The 17,152-nt window shown below is 38.5% G+C and overlaps 1 protein-coding gene across 1 annotated transcript in view; it reads left to right on the forward strand.

Moving 5' to 3' along the window:
- The first annotated feature begins 64 nt into the window (after positions 1–64).
- LOC121517401 (oxysterol-binding protein-related protein 2-like) overlaps positions 65–17,152 on the forward strand; it is a 43,714-nt gene continuing 26,626 nt past the window's right edge. The window contains exon 1 of the mRNA XM_041799117.1: positions 65–152. The gene's annotated coding sequence lies outside the window, so the exon portion shown is untranslated. The remainder of the gene's footprint in view (positions 153–17,152) is intronic.

A 17,152-nucleotide genomic window follows, 5' to 3' on the forward strand; every position in this document is an offset into this window, starting at 1 on the left:
CAATTCTTACATCTGATTGGCTGTCAGCCCTGGCTGTCATTCATGTAATTACGCCTACATTGCAGGCGACTTCCGCTTCTGTGTCAACCGTAGGCTTCCCACTAAATTCTGCTCATATCTCCGGGTCTTGTCAGCCTCCACACACCTCCCAGGTAAGGCGTTACGTATTTTATTGTTCCATGCATCCCACTGTGTCTTTAAGACCGTACACCCTTCTTTAACTATTCTCTACAAGGACATGAAAGGTTGCTACGCTACTCAGCGATATTTTCAGCCGAGCCGCCAGCGTCAAAGCTAGCTGTCAAAAAGCTTCCCGACGTCCTGTCAGAGTTGGAGCTGTCAGCTTAGTGTGAGTGTGTTCGTTAAGGACATTGAGTACCTATTGTGCCTATTTGGTTTCTTATATTCTTTTGACATTGTAGGTAAGTGTTAGTAAAGCTTAAAGTTGGCATGTCATTTGCTAGTGTATTTGCTAATGTTAGCAGGAAAACAGTACATGTTAGCATAGCATTTGGGATGGGTTCAGACTTTGGAAAGCAACATAATAACTGTACTGTAGTTGGGTGGCATCCCATCTCCACAGCAAACAAGCAAGTAGTAGCATACTATCAAACCGTGACTGCCATGGAGTGAAATGTGAGAAAGAAAGACACAGAGGAAAAGGAAATGCAGTTTGGAGAAGGAGAGATGTTACTTCGCGAAACTCCATCATAGTCTCTTGTGTAACCTCAAGAGTAAACTGAAGAAACACCTAGTAGCACTTATCTCATGGAAGGCGTAGGTTAAAGTCACATCTTATCACAATATACAACTTAAGCCTCGGCGGGAATGTTCCCTTGCCTGTTCGGCTTCTCCTTGCCTCCATCCCTATCTCGACGTGACACACAGGGAGACTAAACAACGCTTTGTCTTTTAATGCCAGTGCACTTTAAGTCATTGACACCAAGGTTTGACCGTAGACAGCAGGCTGTTTGTCTTCTTTCTGAGCAGACGTATCCCCAGGGCCATAGATTATATTGCTGCGTCAACTGACCTGATGATGACGATTCCCGCGAACACTGAAACTAAAGTCTGTTTAGAGAGCCACCAATATGTTCTTGATGGTTAAAAAGGTTTTGATTATCACTTGGGGACATTGCATTAAATCTCTGAGATGTTTTATCTTGTTAACATTAACATGCAGCAATGCATATGTATCCATAAGTGAAGAACAAGTACAGCTTTTATCATAATATTAGAAATAGCTTCAAAGTGAATAATTTCATTTTCACATTTGTAAACTAAAACACATTTTCAGTTCAACCGAAGAAATGCTTGCATTGTGGGACTGATTCAGGCAATAGGCTATCACACAAGAAGGAGTAATGCTGTTGTGATTTGGTCAAAGGCAGTGAGGCCTGTGCTGAGGCTGATCACAGCAGTGATGATATTCATCACAACCTCACAGCTTTGAGTGTGATGAGTGTGAAATATACTGATATTTGAGTGAACCAAGTGGTAAAAAAAAAAAGTTGTAGTTTTGTGCTCACAAATGAACTAGTTTCACATCCTAACAAAAACTGACCTGTTTACAAGCTACCAAAATACATCTGCACTGTTGCTTCTTTGTCTCCATGGTTATCAGAGACCATGCAGTATATTAGACTGTGAATATTGATTCGCTTGTTCTATTATATTATGCTAGGAGTTAAAAAGAGTTTGCTTTTTGATTCTGAGGCAGATAAATAGGTACAGAATCTGTCTGCTGTAGGGATTCACAGTATTATCAGCATGATATCAGTGTGGGCAATAAAAGCTCCAAAAGATATGTATTGTATCAGCATACATTTCTGCTGATATGAACTGTATCAGCTGTAAATATTGGCCACATTAGGTAGGGAGGGTAAAAATATCGATTAATCGATGCATCGCAATATTTCCTCCCCCAATTCAATATCAATTCCACAAATTCGCTGAATCGATTCACCTCCTGGCCAGTGGGGGTCGCTGTGCGTGTGATTCGCGTTGTATGGACGGAGGACACAGGCGTGAAACAGCAACAACCAACCATAACCATGTTATGTGAGGTTTATCACAATTTCCAAGAGGACAGAAATAGTATTTAAGTTTACATGCACTTTACTTTTTCAGTGTTTATACAGAACTGTCATGTTTTTTACTTTTGTACTACATATGCTCAAATAAGTTATTATTGTGCAAATTTTTATTTTCAGATGTTTTATTGCTAAAAAATGTGAGATGACTTACCAAATATGTTCACATGGGCATGAAAATAATTATTAAAAAATTGTCAACAGGTTATTTGTGTATTTCTGCTTCTTACTGAATCAGCATTAAAGTATTTAAATTGATATCGAATTGAATCGCAACCTAAATAATTGAAATTGAATTGAATCGTGAGGTTTTTAACAATACCCAGCCCTAATATTAGGAGTGTGATTCTCTACTTCTCAAGACGATTTGATTCAAATCTGGATTTGCTAACATTCTGAAATTATGTTTAAGAACGTTTTTGTCACTCCCAGGTGTCTTACCTTGACATTAAATTGGGAGATAAATATTAAAATGAGCTTTTACTGGTACGTTTGTCCTTCTGTACTTTTAACTTCCTTAGCATTATTAATCCCAATAACAGTACAAACTGAATATCAAATTTTCCCAAGAAGTACAAATTAAAATGCATTTAAAGTCACAAGGAGATTTGTCTTGGGCCAAAAAGGTTGAAAACCACTGCTTTTAAGGAGTAAGGTTTGTTTCTTCTTTCATCTGTAGACTTGAAAGTTTATTTAAAGGGCTAAAGTTTGAGGTCTTAATTGCATTTATATATCAGTATCAATATTGTTGTCAGCTTATCAGTTATTGGAAAACAATCCAATATTGTGCATCCCTAGTCTGCTATAACATCAACTTACTGACAAACACTGGGCTTAAGTGTAGTATTAGAAAAAAGATCACAGATGAAATGGTGAATTATTTTTGGCAATGGTTTTTGATTTTTGCCCATCATTTGTTGTTATCCAGGCTAAACTATATGTGAGCCTGCTTAAAAATATGTAGTAAAATGTTTTCATACATAATTCAGTAAAATGACAGTAAATGCAAAGATCTTGTGATATACTTAACCTTTTGTCAGCCTAAATTTACCTAACTATTTAGATGATTATTTCTAATATAAAGCTAGCATTGTAAGGCAGGAAGCTGCTGATTTGTGCCATACATTACATGAGACTCCAGACCATTCTCCTTGGAATTATAGCTGTTGTCATTTTGTTATGGGTCTTCCTCCCAAAGGTGCCTTAATTACCCCCTTAGTTAGTTGCTATGGTAATTGTCTCCATCTGAGATGGTAGCATCACACTGTACCAATGGACTGACTTCCATTCAGTGGAACAGCAGAGAGTAGCTGCTCCTCAAAGACGACACATCTCTGTGTTTGTGAATTTAGTTGTTGCCTTAAGCGTTTATTGTGTAAACGCCCTACAGGATATTTCAGTTACATGTGTGAGTTTGAGTTTCTGTGGTTACATTTGAAGGAACAGGAAAGAGATTTAGCAAGGCAGGTCCCAAAAGCCAGATTTCAACACAGTTGAGAGGGACGTTGCAGTGTTGGTGACACAAACACAGGTGAAAGCAGCTATATCATCACAAGTAAAAAAGTCTCATGTTGCACTTGATTTAAAGTGAATATGGATACAAAGATAGTAATCCTCTACTTCTTTCTGCAGGTCAGACTATATCTTTAAATCAAAAATCGGTGACTGTGTAAGGCATTCAAAGAAAAGGCGCCAACAGTTTGCTCACTCACTTATGCAAACAAACTATTTCTTTATATTACACTGGACTTCATTTTCTTTTTGTTTGTCTCATATCTGCAGTGTGTTTCCACATGGGGATAAGGCCAAGTTAGACTTATGATAATCTAGGCAACAGAGAAGCAGTACTGTATGTATAATTTATGATAGAGCAAAGTAAAAGGCAGCCAATCAGGAGCACACAGCCAGTGTATTGTTTAGCTCTGCTATGACTGATTCATAGAGAGTGCATGTTGGCCAGCATGGACAAACTCTAAGAACAAGTCTTAAGTCTTTTGTGTTTTAGGCCACTGAATTATTGAAATCTGTTATTCTTTAAAGGAATTTGTGCAATCTTATTTTTCTGTGTGATCTGAAAATCTTGCTCCACCCTATAAAACAACTGAAGGTAGATAAGCTCAATGTTATTCCCTTTAAAATGAAAGTTATCTTGTCCTGATAACCTCTGAGAAGAAAAATGCCAGCCAAGGGAGCTTCACTGGCTGAACCAATCACACAGCAGCATGGATTTACTAACAGTGTTGTTTACAGAACTTGCCTTTGTGCATGTGTTTTACATGCACTCAGATAAGAGTGTCACAGTGTTTGCATTTAAGGGTGGACACATGAGAGGAGTTTCGAGGTGAGATGCTGAGCCGGCTTTCTGTCTTTGAACCTGTGTGAACGTAAGACTCATCCTAGCAGGTTGTGCCTTCCAGCAGGTACTGCTGGAACGTGCTGACTCACACTACAATGAATGGTGGTTTATGTGTGTGAGGGATTGTGTGCTCAGCATCCTGTTCAGAATGAGAAAGCGTTATGTTCCCAGAGGATATGCATTGAGTTCTGGCTGTAAGACACAAAAGGAGCTGTGAGCTGGCTCATTATATCATTTAGAGGCAGAGGCAAAGAACACAAGGATTGAGATAGACAGTAATTGTAGACATGCATGTCAGTTTTTACCTGATGGTTGACTAGCTTCACCCCATCAAGATCTGATGCTGTAGTTTTGATTTGTAAATGAAAGGCATTTACAATGCATATTTTATTGAGCACTCTGACTTAGGCAGTTGTTTGAGCATTTTTGTTGCTTTTTCTGTCCTTGGTAATCTTTTTGCCTTTCCTTGTTTGTTATACACACCAGTAAATACATTAAAAGGGTGCTGTTGGCTTCAAATCACAACTGTTGAATTCCTGATGTCTATATATATATTTACATTCTTAAATTCTTTTCATCAGTAACTCTTGTGTTGTGAAAGGACAACCTTCAATGTGAGATAACAGTTTTTCACCATTTTCAATATGTCTGTTTACTGTGAGGACTGTTCTAGCCCATTACAGTGTCTAAGGCTTTCACATCAAGGACCTTGGCTCTGATCAGACTTTATCAAGCCCCAAACGATTCATATGTACTCAGGCTTTAGATACGCATGGGAGATTTGAAAGTAGCTGGGCAGAGTACTGGGAAGAAGGTCAGTGTCATCTTAAAAATAATAAAAAACATACATAGCCTACAAGATGAACTCCATTTTCCATACAGAGCATAAACAAATGTTGACCCTGGTGGTTGCCATGGTTGTCTTGTCTTTTTTCTTCTGCTGATACACCAACTGTACTGGACTGTCAGCATATGCAGATTTGCGCTTACACAGAACGAAACACTAATGAGAAAGCAGAACAACAGGGAGGGGGGAGCAGTTGCACCCAGGCACAGTATGAAACAATTGTGCCCTAATGTGTGAATACCTTTAGTCAACCGCCTTCTCCCTGCTTTTCTCTCCTCTCTCAGCCTGTAAGTTGAGGTACTGGTACTATCTGATTGAAATGGAATTCATTTATGCTCATTGAAACATCCATTTAAAGATGTGTTCAGTGCAGTAGTGTTAAGTTGCGTGTATGCGCTTGTGTGAGTTTGTATTGATGTTTGTGTGTGTGTGTGTGTGTGTGTGTGTGTGGGTTGGCATGTTTTTGGGTGGGACAGTGTTTATCCCACTTATTTTGTGGTTTACTTCCTGGCTTGCTGATGTCCTCATCCAAGGGTGAATAACTGATGCAATCTAGAGGTTGCATTAGTCTCATTTTCTGTTTCTAAACGAGTTTTATGCAAAGTGTGCATGTCTGTGTGGTATGTGACAGAATACTCACATCTTAGTATTTCTGAGCAGTGAGAAAGGTCAGTGTGAGTGCATGTTTGTCAGCGTGGAATTGAATTCAGGGCTCTGTGTGGGCCAGTCAAGTTCTGATGCACTAAACTCATCAAACCATGTGTTTTTAGTCCTTGCTTTGTGCGCTGGGGCAGTTACGTTAGAATACAAAAGGGCCTTCCCCAAACTGTTGCCACAAAGTTGGAAGTATAGCATTGTCCAAAATGTCTTGGTATGCTGAAGCATTAAGATTGGCCTTGACTGAACCTGAAAGTTGTTGGTGATCAAATAATTTAAGTACATATTGCTTAAAAAAACAAAGTTTTTTGCATTACTTAAGTCATATTGGTGTATTCTACTATTATAATGAGACTGTAGAGTGTACTTGTTGTTTTGAGTTGAATAAACTTAAATTTAAAATTTCTGGGTTTTTTTTTTTTTTTACTTAAACTTTGGGTTTACTTATAATATCAAATGCTTCAAGGTGTTGAATTCTGATTAGCTGTTAAATTCAAACTTGTCTTGGCTTGTTTGAAACAAAATTTATGCAATTTCCTTGTTCAAGCATCTAAGAGAGAAACTAAGAAGACTGGTCTCTCCCTCACTTGGTTCTAAGCATCTTGCATTGTAAAACGCAACATCATATGACAAATCTGCAGTTTTCCCAGAATGCTGTTGGGCACTAAACCTTTATGCACTCTGTTTGCTGCTGCTGTCTTGGCCAGAACACTTTTGAAAAAGAGATTTTTTTTAAAGGTTTATTTTGGGCATTTTTGTGCCTTTATTTGATAGAGGAGGATAGTGGATAGAGTCGGAAACAGGGATGAGAGCGGGGGAGAGAATGCGGTGAAGGGCCTCAGGCCAGATCAAACCCGGGCCGTCCGCGTACATGGGGCACGCCTTAACCACTCGGCCACCTGCACCTCGAGAAAGAGAATTTTAATCTCAAAGAGGCTTTCTCCTGCTTAAATAAAGGTTAAATAAAATAAATAAATAAAATGCACCACGAGTGAAGTTGCTGTCTCAGTTACATAGGGGGCAATGTTAGTGTTATTAATGGCTATGAATGTTGGATGGCACAGTACATTAATGAAATATCAACTACTGGTTCAGTAGGTCACTAACAGCTATTTACAGTGTACACATTTTGAAAATATTAAGTTGACTTAATTTAATTTTCCAAATTGTTACCTCCACCAAGGAGGTTATGTGATCAGGTGGGTTAGTTAGTTAGTTAGTTAGTTTGTAAGCAACATAACTCAAAAAGTTATGGACGGATTTTGATAAAATTTTCAGAAAATGTTAGAAATGGCATAAGGAAGACCTGATTAGATTTTGGGAGTGATCCAGACGACCGTCTGGATCCAGGAATTTTTTAAAGGATTCTGTACTATGGGGAGATACGGCTAATGGTGGAGGTCTGCGCTGTTTAGGGATGTCACGATTACAGATTTTCTTGGTGTGATTATTGTCAGAGAAATAATTGCGATTTTATGATTATCATGATTATTTTTGCATTAATTAATTTCACACTACCATGAATAAGTAAAATCACATCAACACTCCTTATAGGTCTTGTATTTTAATGTATTTCTATCCTAGGATGCTCACATAACAAAATAATATATCAACAATGTAAAGTAACCAATAATTGAAAGAAAATGATAATAATCCCATTTGGATGGACCACTCGTGTGGTCTTACTTGAGTAGTGTTTGAGTTAAAAAGCTATAATTCAGTTGGTCACATCTATTTTATATCCCTCAAATATAAACACATTCTTCATATTCACAACTGTATTTATTAAAGTTTCTCCTCAAAAACTAAATTTTCCCATTTTATGTTGCATTTGAGCACATCATAACATATATAATACAATTGTCTAATCTACTGAGGTTACCTGAACGCATCATAGTTTCCGTCTTCAGCTCGTAAAGTTCGCTAATTAACTTCAATTCTGCCGATTCCGCTGCAGATTTCTACACTTGATTAATATTGTTAACAAACAGGACTGTCTCAAAGTTTTGGAGCATTTGTCAGCGTTTATCTGAGCAGCTGAAGAAGAAAAATGTCCTGAAGCAGCTGAAGTGAGGGATATGAGCCTGTTACTCCCAGGCATGTCACACAGACAGTGTCTTTTTTCCTCAAGCCACAGTTTAAGGTACATTCTTGTTTGATGTGATGATGACTCTTCTAGTTTATGTTCCCCTTGAAAGAACTGATGTAGTTTTACACCAGCCTTATCTTAAAATGACGTTATGTCACAGAGCCTGTGAGACTCGATAGCAGTATCAATAAGCTAAAACGTTATTGATTTCAGGTATTTCATAAACACAGACCCAGGTCCTTATGGACCTGGGTTTTGATCCCCATCCCTAACACTGACATGACTTAACTCAGTTACTATTTACCTTTACTTTGGTGTACAACGCCGGGTGGTTATCCCACAGGTGCTGAAGTATTGCCTGATTTCACAGCAACTTTTTTGTGGCATGTTTTACATTTAGGCTGGCCATCTTCCACAATAACACCCTGATCTTTTTTTTGTATCCAAAAAAATCCCACACAGCTGACTTCAACCGTTTATTCAGAGGGAACAGCTCTTTCTCTTCCATGCTGTAGCTTGTTTGGGACTGTGACACGCCTCCGCCTGCACAAAGCAACAGACGGTGGTGGCACATGTTGTGTAACTTTGTGTTCGATCCAGGCGAGTTGCACTGACGTACCAATATGGTTCCTGGCATAATCTTTTCTGGAAATTGACGGTATTTAGGAAACGTTACAATTAACTAGTCATAAAGTTTAATACCGCAATTAATTGGGAAAATAGGTAATCGTGCCATCCCTAGCGCTGTTACCACTTTACACCAGGAGATGGCGGACATGAGTAACTTCAATCCCAGCAGCATTTTGGGTGTGTTTCTATTCAAAGTTTTGGAGTTTATAAAGTTTGAAAGATGCACACCTGGTTGAGGAGACGAGTCTGAGTTGTCCAGTGAGACCATGGGTAAAACTGTCAGTGCATCTGTTGGCATCAGCAGGCAATGCTTACATCATGACAGTCCACCAGTAGCAAAGCCAATGCTTTGCCTCACCATGTGTCCACCCCACCGGGGAGGGAGTAATCGGCAAATGCCAAGGTGGGGGGCACATGGGGACGTATCAAGGAATTTTTTAAAGGATTCTTCACTATTGGGAGATAGGGATAATGGCAGAGGTCTGCGCCCTCTGAGTGCTTTTCTAGTTTTCAATGAAATCAACTTGCAATTTAGTGCAATGGACTTAAAATATTAAGTTTAATAATTATGCAAAGCAATTGACTTTGCAAGAGATTTTAATTAAAATCAACTTGGCATCTAGTCTGTTGTGCTTAAAAACTTAAGTTAAATTCACTCAAGTTTTCATTATACATTACTTAAATTTTTTAGGGCAACCGGTTTCCTCAAATCTTTTAAGTAAATTCAACTCATCCGGGCTTATAGTGTTGACTGGAGTTAAGGGGCCTAGACCACAATCTGGAAAACAGCCCATACCATTATCCCTCCTCCACCAGACTTCACAGTTGGCACAATGCAGTCAGGCAGGTAACGCTCTCCTGGCATCCGCCAAACCCAGACTTGCCTATCTGACTGCCAAACACAAAATATTTAGATATTTCCACCACTCTGTCACACATCACATTTTCTTTGCTTTTCCCCAGTAGTGTAATTTCTGTTTTCTTACATGCCATTAGCGGGATTATTATGTACATCAGCTCTTTGGTTGAAAATGCTGGGGCTAGCTGAACTTGTTTGAAAAATGTATTTTCTAAAGAATTTAAAAATAGGAATAAACAAATTAAAAAGCTACTGGACTTCCCCCTCCTGTTGTCCTCATCAAAATGTTTATTCTTGTATTCTCTTCTCTTGTCTCCTCTTAGATCTTTGTTTACAAACTTGAATTAGATATGTGTAGAAGAAGGTTAGTCTTGGGACTGAGGTCAAATGAATGTGATTTCAGGCTTGTGGCTGTAACTGATAAAAAGTTGTTGAGATGCACACTTTTGCTTGTTAATAGTTGTGTGATTTGGTTTCATTTTGCTTCCCTCAGGCAGCACAAATCCATTCAACTTCCAGTGCTATTGCTTTTTTGAAGGAGGAGCTTGTGAAATATAAACACAGCTGAAATGTTACTTCGATTTGCTGATACTGTAGATGCAAGCATTGTTGCTTCAAAGGAAAAAGTTAATTTGAATCCCTGTAGGACAGGGCCTTGAGAAGTTTTCATGTTCTCCCTGTGCGTATGGGCTCTCTCCAGGCCCAGCTTCCTCCCAAAGTTCAAAAACATGCTTGCTAGGGATCACTGGTGACTCTAAGTTGCTCATAGGTTTGACAGTGAGCATCAGTGTTTGTCTGCCCTGTGACTAACTGGTTAACAGTTCAGGATGTTGTACCCTGCCCCTCGCCCAGTGACACCCCACATTATAAGCAGCATTGATCATGCATGGATGGCATTTGTTTATTTTTAAGACCAAGGACATCACATTTCATAACCTCCTTGAAATTATCTTAATGCAGAGATGCTTTAGCCACAAAATCAGCAGCTGTATTCTGTGGGAGAGACATTCAAGAATAATTTCTGATGTCTGATACAGCTAAAAGATGATCACAGAACAGTCATTTCTGTTTTAACACTTAGAACCAAGGATGTAACGGTATCAAAATCTCACGGTACGTTAATATCTCTGTAATAAGTCAACGGTACAGTATTTTTTGAGGTATTTAAAAAAAAGTTAAACAACAAATGAAGGCTTGGAAATAAAAGTTACGATGGCATTTATTAAACAACAGTTGCACTTTAAATATTACAATATGGCTAAAAAGTTCCGTAGGTGTGTATTAAGCTAAAAAAAATGTACTTATATTATACTTGGGCTTCAGCGTGTTCACTAACCTTCTCAAACCTTCGTTGTCCACCACTAAAAACAGCTGTAGGTCATTGATGATAAATTCACTGATACACTTGTAGTCTGTTGAGCCCTTGTGCTGTTGTGGGGAAGTGGGATTGTGAACGCTTCCTTAAGAGTCTTTTGGCCTTGCTGGATTCTGCTCCTTGCATCTTTGCATATCTTTCTGAGGGAATGATTTGCACAGTGGCTCGTCATGTTACTCGCATTCTCTATAAAGTGCATCACCGGAGTCTGACAGTGTCTGATATTGTTTTTATTTGTCCGTCACCTTTTCTTCTTTCTCATTTCTTGATGCTGGGAAACCAAAATGCTTCCACAGCTCAGTATGAAAGTCGCTGGAATCTACAAAACTTTAGTTGCTCGAGTCTCCCCATAGACTGATCCTCTCTCATCACTCGTAGAATCCAATATTTTCATGCTGTTAGATCAAGCCAGGCAGTTGAGTACAAAGGATGATGGGTACACAAGGGCCAGTGGGAACTGTACTTCCAACTTCCTTCACTCTGCTTCACTAAAAAGATGTTACTTTTTGCCCTGAAGATCTACCGTTTGATACCGTCACATGTCCAAGATGACACCGAGGCACTGCTGTCACTGCGATACTGCTGTATTAAAATACTGATACATCTCTACTAAGAACTAGAGATGCACTGATTGTGAAGATTGTGAGCCGATACAAACGCATTATTTAAAATGATAATATACTTGTAGTTATTGCTGTTTTTTTCAATACCTCTTTCAGTGTTACACTCATGAAAATGTATTTCAACCAGGACTTTTCCATTTCTTGCGAATGTGAGGGTAATTGTACTAACATTCTGGTTTGAAACACTGCTCAGAGATTTTGGTTAATATTGACATGATAACATCACGCAGTGGCTGCAGCTTTGTCGGCTGCACATCTGTGATCTGAATATCCTGTTCCACATCCCAAAGTTGCTCTGTTGGATTGAGATCTAAGGGGCCCAAGAAAATATCCCTCACATCATTACACCACCACCCCCAGCCTGAACTCTTGCTGCAAGACAAGATGGATCCATGCTTTCATGTTGTTTACACTAAATTCTGACCCTAACATCTGAATGTTGCAGTTGAAATCGAGACTCACCAGGCAATCTTCTGTTGTCAAATTTTGGGCATCCAGTCTGAACTGTAGCTTAAGTTCCCTTTTCTTAGCCGACAGGAATGTGATGTGGTGTGGTCTTCTGCTGCTGTAGCCCAACTGCCTGAAGGTTAGACGTGTTGTGCGTTCAGGCAGATGGGATTCTGCATACCTTTGTTGTAACGAGGGGTTATTTGATACAAAGTCTGCCAATTCTCCTCTGACTTCAACAAGGCATTTTCATCTCCACAGATGCTGCTCATTGGATATTTTCCCTATTTCAGACCATTCTCTGTAAACCCTAGAGATGTTTGTGTGTGAAAATCCCAGTAGATCAGCAGTTTCTGAAATACTCAGACCAGCCTGTCTGGGACCAACAACCATGTCACATTCAAAGTCACTTAAATCCCCTTTCTCCTCCTTTCTAATGCTCTGTTTGAACTTCAGCAGGACACTTTGACCACGTTTACATGTCTAAATGCATTGAGGTGTTGCCATGTGATTGGCTGATTAGCTATTTGTGTTAACAAGTAATTTAACAGGTGTACCTAATAAAGTGGCTGGGAATAGTTTATCTTGTATTAATTTTACTTTAAAGTTTACACTTTTCTTAAAGTTGTTAGATTATATTTCCGTACATGCATTTTCCTCTAAGTTCTCATTTTATTGTGTTCAGTATGTGTGTTTGTGGAGAAGTCATCTGAAATAGGTTTCACACTGCAAAGGTGTGTCGTTTATTATGGTAGGTGTGTGCCAAGAGAATAGGTGTGTATTTGTGTGTGTTGTTTCATAGCTGAATGCCAGGCTCTGTCTTACAAGGTAGCAGATCTTGTTTCTTAATTTCAGTCCCTGTTTTTCTCACTGTGGGACTTGTCCTGGATCTCTTTGTCGCTGTGGCTTTGTGATATTTATAGGAAAGTTGCTAGGTCAGTATCCAAACACTGTACTTGTGAATGGAAGTTGCAGGTTTTGTCTTTTTTTTTTTCTTTCAAATGATAGGTGCTGAGGTTTTTATCTGGCTAACCAACAGCAGTATACTAATGGTTTTATCTAATCTTTACTTAAGTTTAAAGTCTTTGCCTCTGAAATATTTTAAATATGATAAACTCATAATCCACACAGGTGGAAGCTAAAACATGAAATCAGTTCTTCTCCCACCTTTCTTTTTATATTCATGCGTATGTATTCTAGCATTGTCATAATAAGAGACTATTTATCTCTAATATAATAATCGGGAAAGACTGTCTCACAACCTGATTTAATTCCCAATACTGTTAGTGTAATATCGAACTGTTTTGAAAATTCTGACAACTTCAGTTGTTCTGGTTTTGAATATCAGTACTGTGTCATTCTTTCAAATGCATTACATTAGCTCAGTTGCTTCGAAGAAATATGAAATACTGAAGAAAATATAAATGTAATAACATAATAGAGTTCTGCAAAGGAGATGAACACCATGGACTTGCCAGTATGGATAACGTCACCTCTCAGCCACCAGAGAAGCCCAATCAGCTTACTGGTAAACCACTAGCATTGCTCAACTCAGGTGAACTTTAAGAGAAAATAGGGACAGTTACCTACCTAACAACTGTAGAGGCTTCAGCATGGACTTGTATGATAGCACTTTTACAAAGTCCATTTTATTTTCACAAATGGTCACTATATTCACTAATATGAGATAATTTAGGGTGGGATTCCACATTAGAGGATGGATGATGGTAGAAGGCACATTTGGGATCTCTGTAATGTAATGTCCTGTACTGTCCTGTCATGTCCTGTAAAGCCGCTCTGCTCATGCTTTAATGGCTCTTAGAGGTCAGCACAGGGCTGTAAAGCGTGGCAGAGCTGATGAGAAAAAGGCAGAGCCTGTAATAACATGCAAATTAGATTATAGCTGTGTTGGCTTTCTTTACACATCTTAAGGTAGGAACAACAGATACGATGATATAATTCAAAATGGTCATAGGAAGTTCTTGGCGCAGGAGAGTTAGTTAGATTCAGAAATCTTTGTGAGAGCTCAGTTTGTCAGATGTTGTTTGAGAACAAAAGGAGGCCAGTTCAGTTTGGACTGTCATCTGAAAAAGACCAAGTTGCACTTCAGTGAGTCCTGTCTGCTTGCGGTCCTCGAATCTATGGTGCTCTGAGCAGAATGATAGTGTTGCTGGTCTTGTACCCAAAAATCTCGTCATTCTATGAGGCATGTCCTCTCGAGGATTGCGTTTATTGCTTCTTTTAGGTTCACAGAGTATTACCACATTGACCTTTGGGTTTTGGCTGACCTTGAAAAGACATAGTTAGAACACTGAGCACTGAAGCTGTGATTGAAAATTAGATATAAGGTAATTATCAGAATAAATAGGCTTGGATAGCAAAAAAAGCTGGTGGTGACTCATTCTCTAAAGGAACCCTGCATGATCAGACAAATTCATCTTATTGAATAGATATTTGTATCTCTAATATGTATATTGAACAAAAAAACTCAGTAGATATCTGCATTTTGAGATTTTAGCTTAAACTCACCAGGAGGCTGCCATGTTTTGGTCTGCACTGCACTTGGCCAGTGTAATTTATTTTTCCCGCGCACTACAAGCAGTTTTTGGTCAAAAAAAAGACAGGAAAATGATAAATAGATAGTCATATATGTATTATTGTGCCAAATACGTACGTTCACAGTGGTATAATCTGTTTCTTGATGAACCTGATGAAGGCCACAAGCTAAAATATGTCTGTTTAATATAGGTGTTCTCTAAACTTCTACTATTCGTGAAGCTTTCTGTTTCCTGACCGGAACAATATGTCACAGGTAAAGATAAACACAGTATAAAAACACTTCTGGTTTGTGCTTTTCAAAGTAAAAGCCTGAGCTTGAGCATACCCCCCCCCCTTTTTTTGTTTTTTATTTACAAAATGTTATTATTTTGAAAAACTCCCAGCACAGTTCCACTGTACACTGAATCCAGTCGCTTGTAGGAAGGTTTATTGAGGTAAAACTTGGGAAGAATGACAGGGATATAAGCTAAAACTTACTGAAAATGCAGATATCCACTGAGGTTTTTTGTTCAGTATACATATGAAAGATGCAAATATCTATCCAATTAGGTGAATTTGTCTGATCATGGTTCCTTTTAAGCACTGTGACTGACTGGGGACCAGACCGTTGTGCACCCAGCCTCTTGCCCAGTTATAGCTGGGATTGGCTGCACCCCCACTGCAGTCTGGAATGGGATAAGCAGTGTAGGTAATGTATGGAGGGACTGATGGAACTGTTTCTGAGGATGCAAGCAGGACTGTATCCTCAGACAGGGAAAGAATTTTATGAGATTAGAGTAAAGTAGCCATATTTCCTGCACTCTGATTAAAATGCATATCTAAATTTTGGAGAGGTTTAGAAATTCTCTGGAAGGAAAATGTGTTTTAATGTCATTTACAAAAAAAATCCCACCAAACTCCCTTGACACTGTTTAATGAGTATTTGTATTGGTCAGTGTAAGTGCTTAGGAGAGAGGATTTTTCTTATCTGTTACATTCCTACAAATCAAAAGTGTAAATGTAGACTGTTAGAACAGCTTGTTCTCTCCATCTTCAACATTATCACACATGCTGTTACCAAGGCCAAAGTTCATTTATGTGCTGAAGGACAAACCAGACAAAGGTAAAACTATTCACTCTGTAGAAAAAGGCAGAGGGAGAGGGAAAGAAGAAAAGAAAGTAAGCAGTTTTACATCAGATTCAGCATTTAGACCTCAGAAATGAATGCATATACAATTCTTTCTGTGGGAATTCTCTGTGCTGCAGGGTTATTTTCCTTAGACAGCATTTCTGTGATAGTCAATGGTAGCTCTGTGTATTCTTTATGAAACAGAAATCTGCTGTTTGTATGTAAAATGAGTTATGAAGTTGTCTACTTGTTAAACTGTTAGTCAATGTATAGTCTGCTCAAAAGTGTACTTTTCTAGGCTACATTCAGAAACAACTGAGAGCTTAATAGCATTAAGTGATAATGATAAAATCATAAAAGGGTAACATTTAATTAATGGTTTTGAGCAGTGACGGAAAAACAAAAAGAGCTAGAGTGAATGAAAATGCTGATTAAGTAGACATTTTTCTAGTATTTCATCCCTATCTCCCCTTTGACTGCCATCATTTGACAAGCTTTGACAAGAAGGCAGCCATTGACTGTCAGCACAGCAGTCAGCAGACTGATGTGTTAATAAACTTCTCATGGCAAGGCATTGGACCTTTTTGGGGTTGAAGTTATAAGGACAAAATTTAATCAGTGTAAAAATTTAGTTTGTAACAGGGTAATCTCTGCTAATGTGTAAGCACTTTTAGTTTCATATTTGCAGCTAGCTTACATACTCTGCTTTCTCCAGTTTTTTAAGTACCCTTTAAAGTGATTCATCATTATACTGCTTTTTGTTGCAAAACCCAGAACAACTCTGAGAACATTCTTATGTGATATTTTAGGCATTTGTTTTTCTTAAGATTACAACATTTAGTAATGAATGCATCATCAATATTTAACAAAGACCAAGAATGTTTATGACAGAGTTGTCCCAGTTGAGTAACCGCTTGACTGGAAAATATTTTTACTCCGTTGGCCATGATAAACAAGCTTGTTGCTCTGCATAACCCAGCAGATTTTAGAAGGTAGACTAGATAGCTTTTAAAGATAATCAGCATTTTGCATCGATCTCTGGCATCTTAGTAAAAATTCCTTACTTTGTTAAGTTTTTTTCTCTCTAAGTTTGCCTGATGAATTTGTAACTAAAAGGTTAAAAACCTTCAAAATCAGTTTATCAAATTACTGTTAGGCTTATGAGTCCAACCAGATTAATCCCTGTCTGGATATAAGACTGGATGGAAAAACAGTGTCTTTTTTAAGATTTACTTTAATGCCTTTATTAGAGAGACAGGACAGTGGAGTTTAAAGTTTGGTGAGAGAGAGTTGGGGATGACATGCAGGAAGAGCCACAGGCCGGATTTGAACCTGGGCTGCCCACTTCAAGGACAATAGCCTCTGTGCTTGGGACAAGTGGACATATCCAGTAGGCCACTGGCGCCCAAACAATATTGTGTACAAGTATTTTCTGCTGTCTTGCTCAATGTGTTGTTTTTTTAACACTGGTGGGGACGCCGATGTTAAATCATGACCGTTTTATCATGT

Source organism: Cheilinus undulatus, linkage group 11, assembly GCF_018320785.1.
Source record: "Cheilinus undulatus linkage group 11, ASM1832078v1, whole genome shotgun sequence".
In the NCBI taxonomy this organism is placed as follows: Eukaryota; Metazoa; Chordata; class Actinopteri; order Labriformes; family Labridae; genus Cheilinus; species Cheilinus undulatus.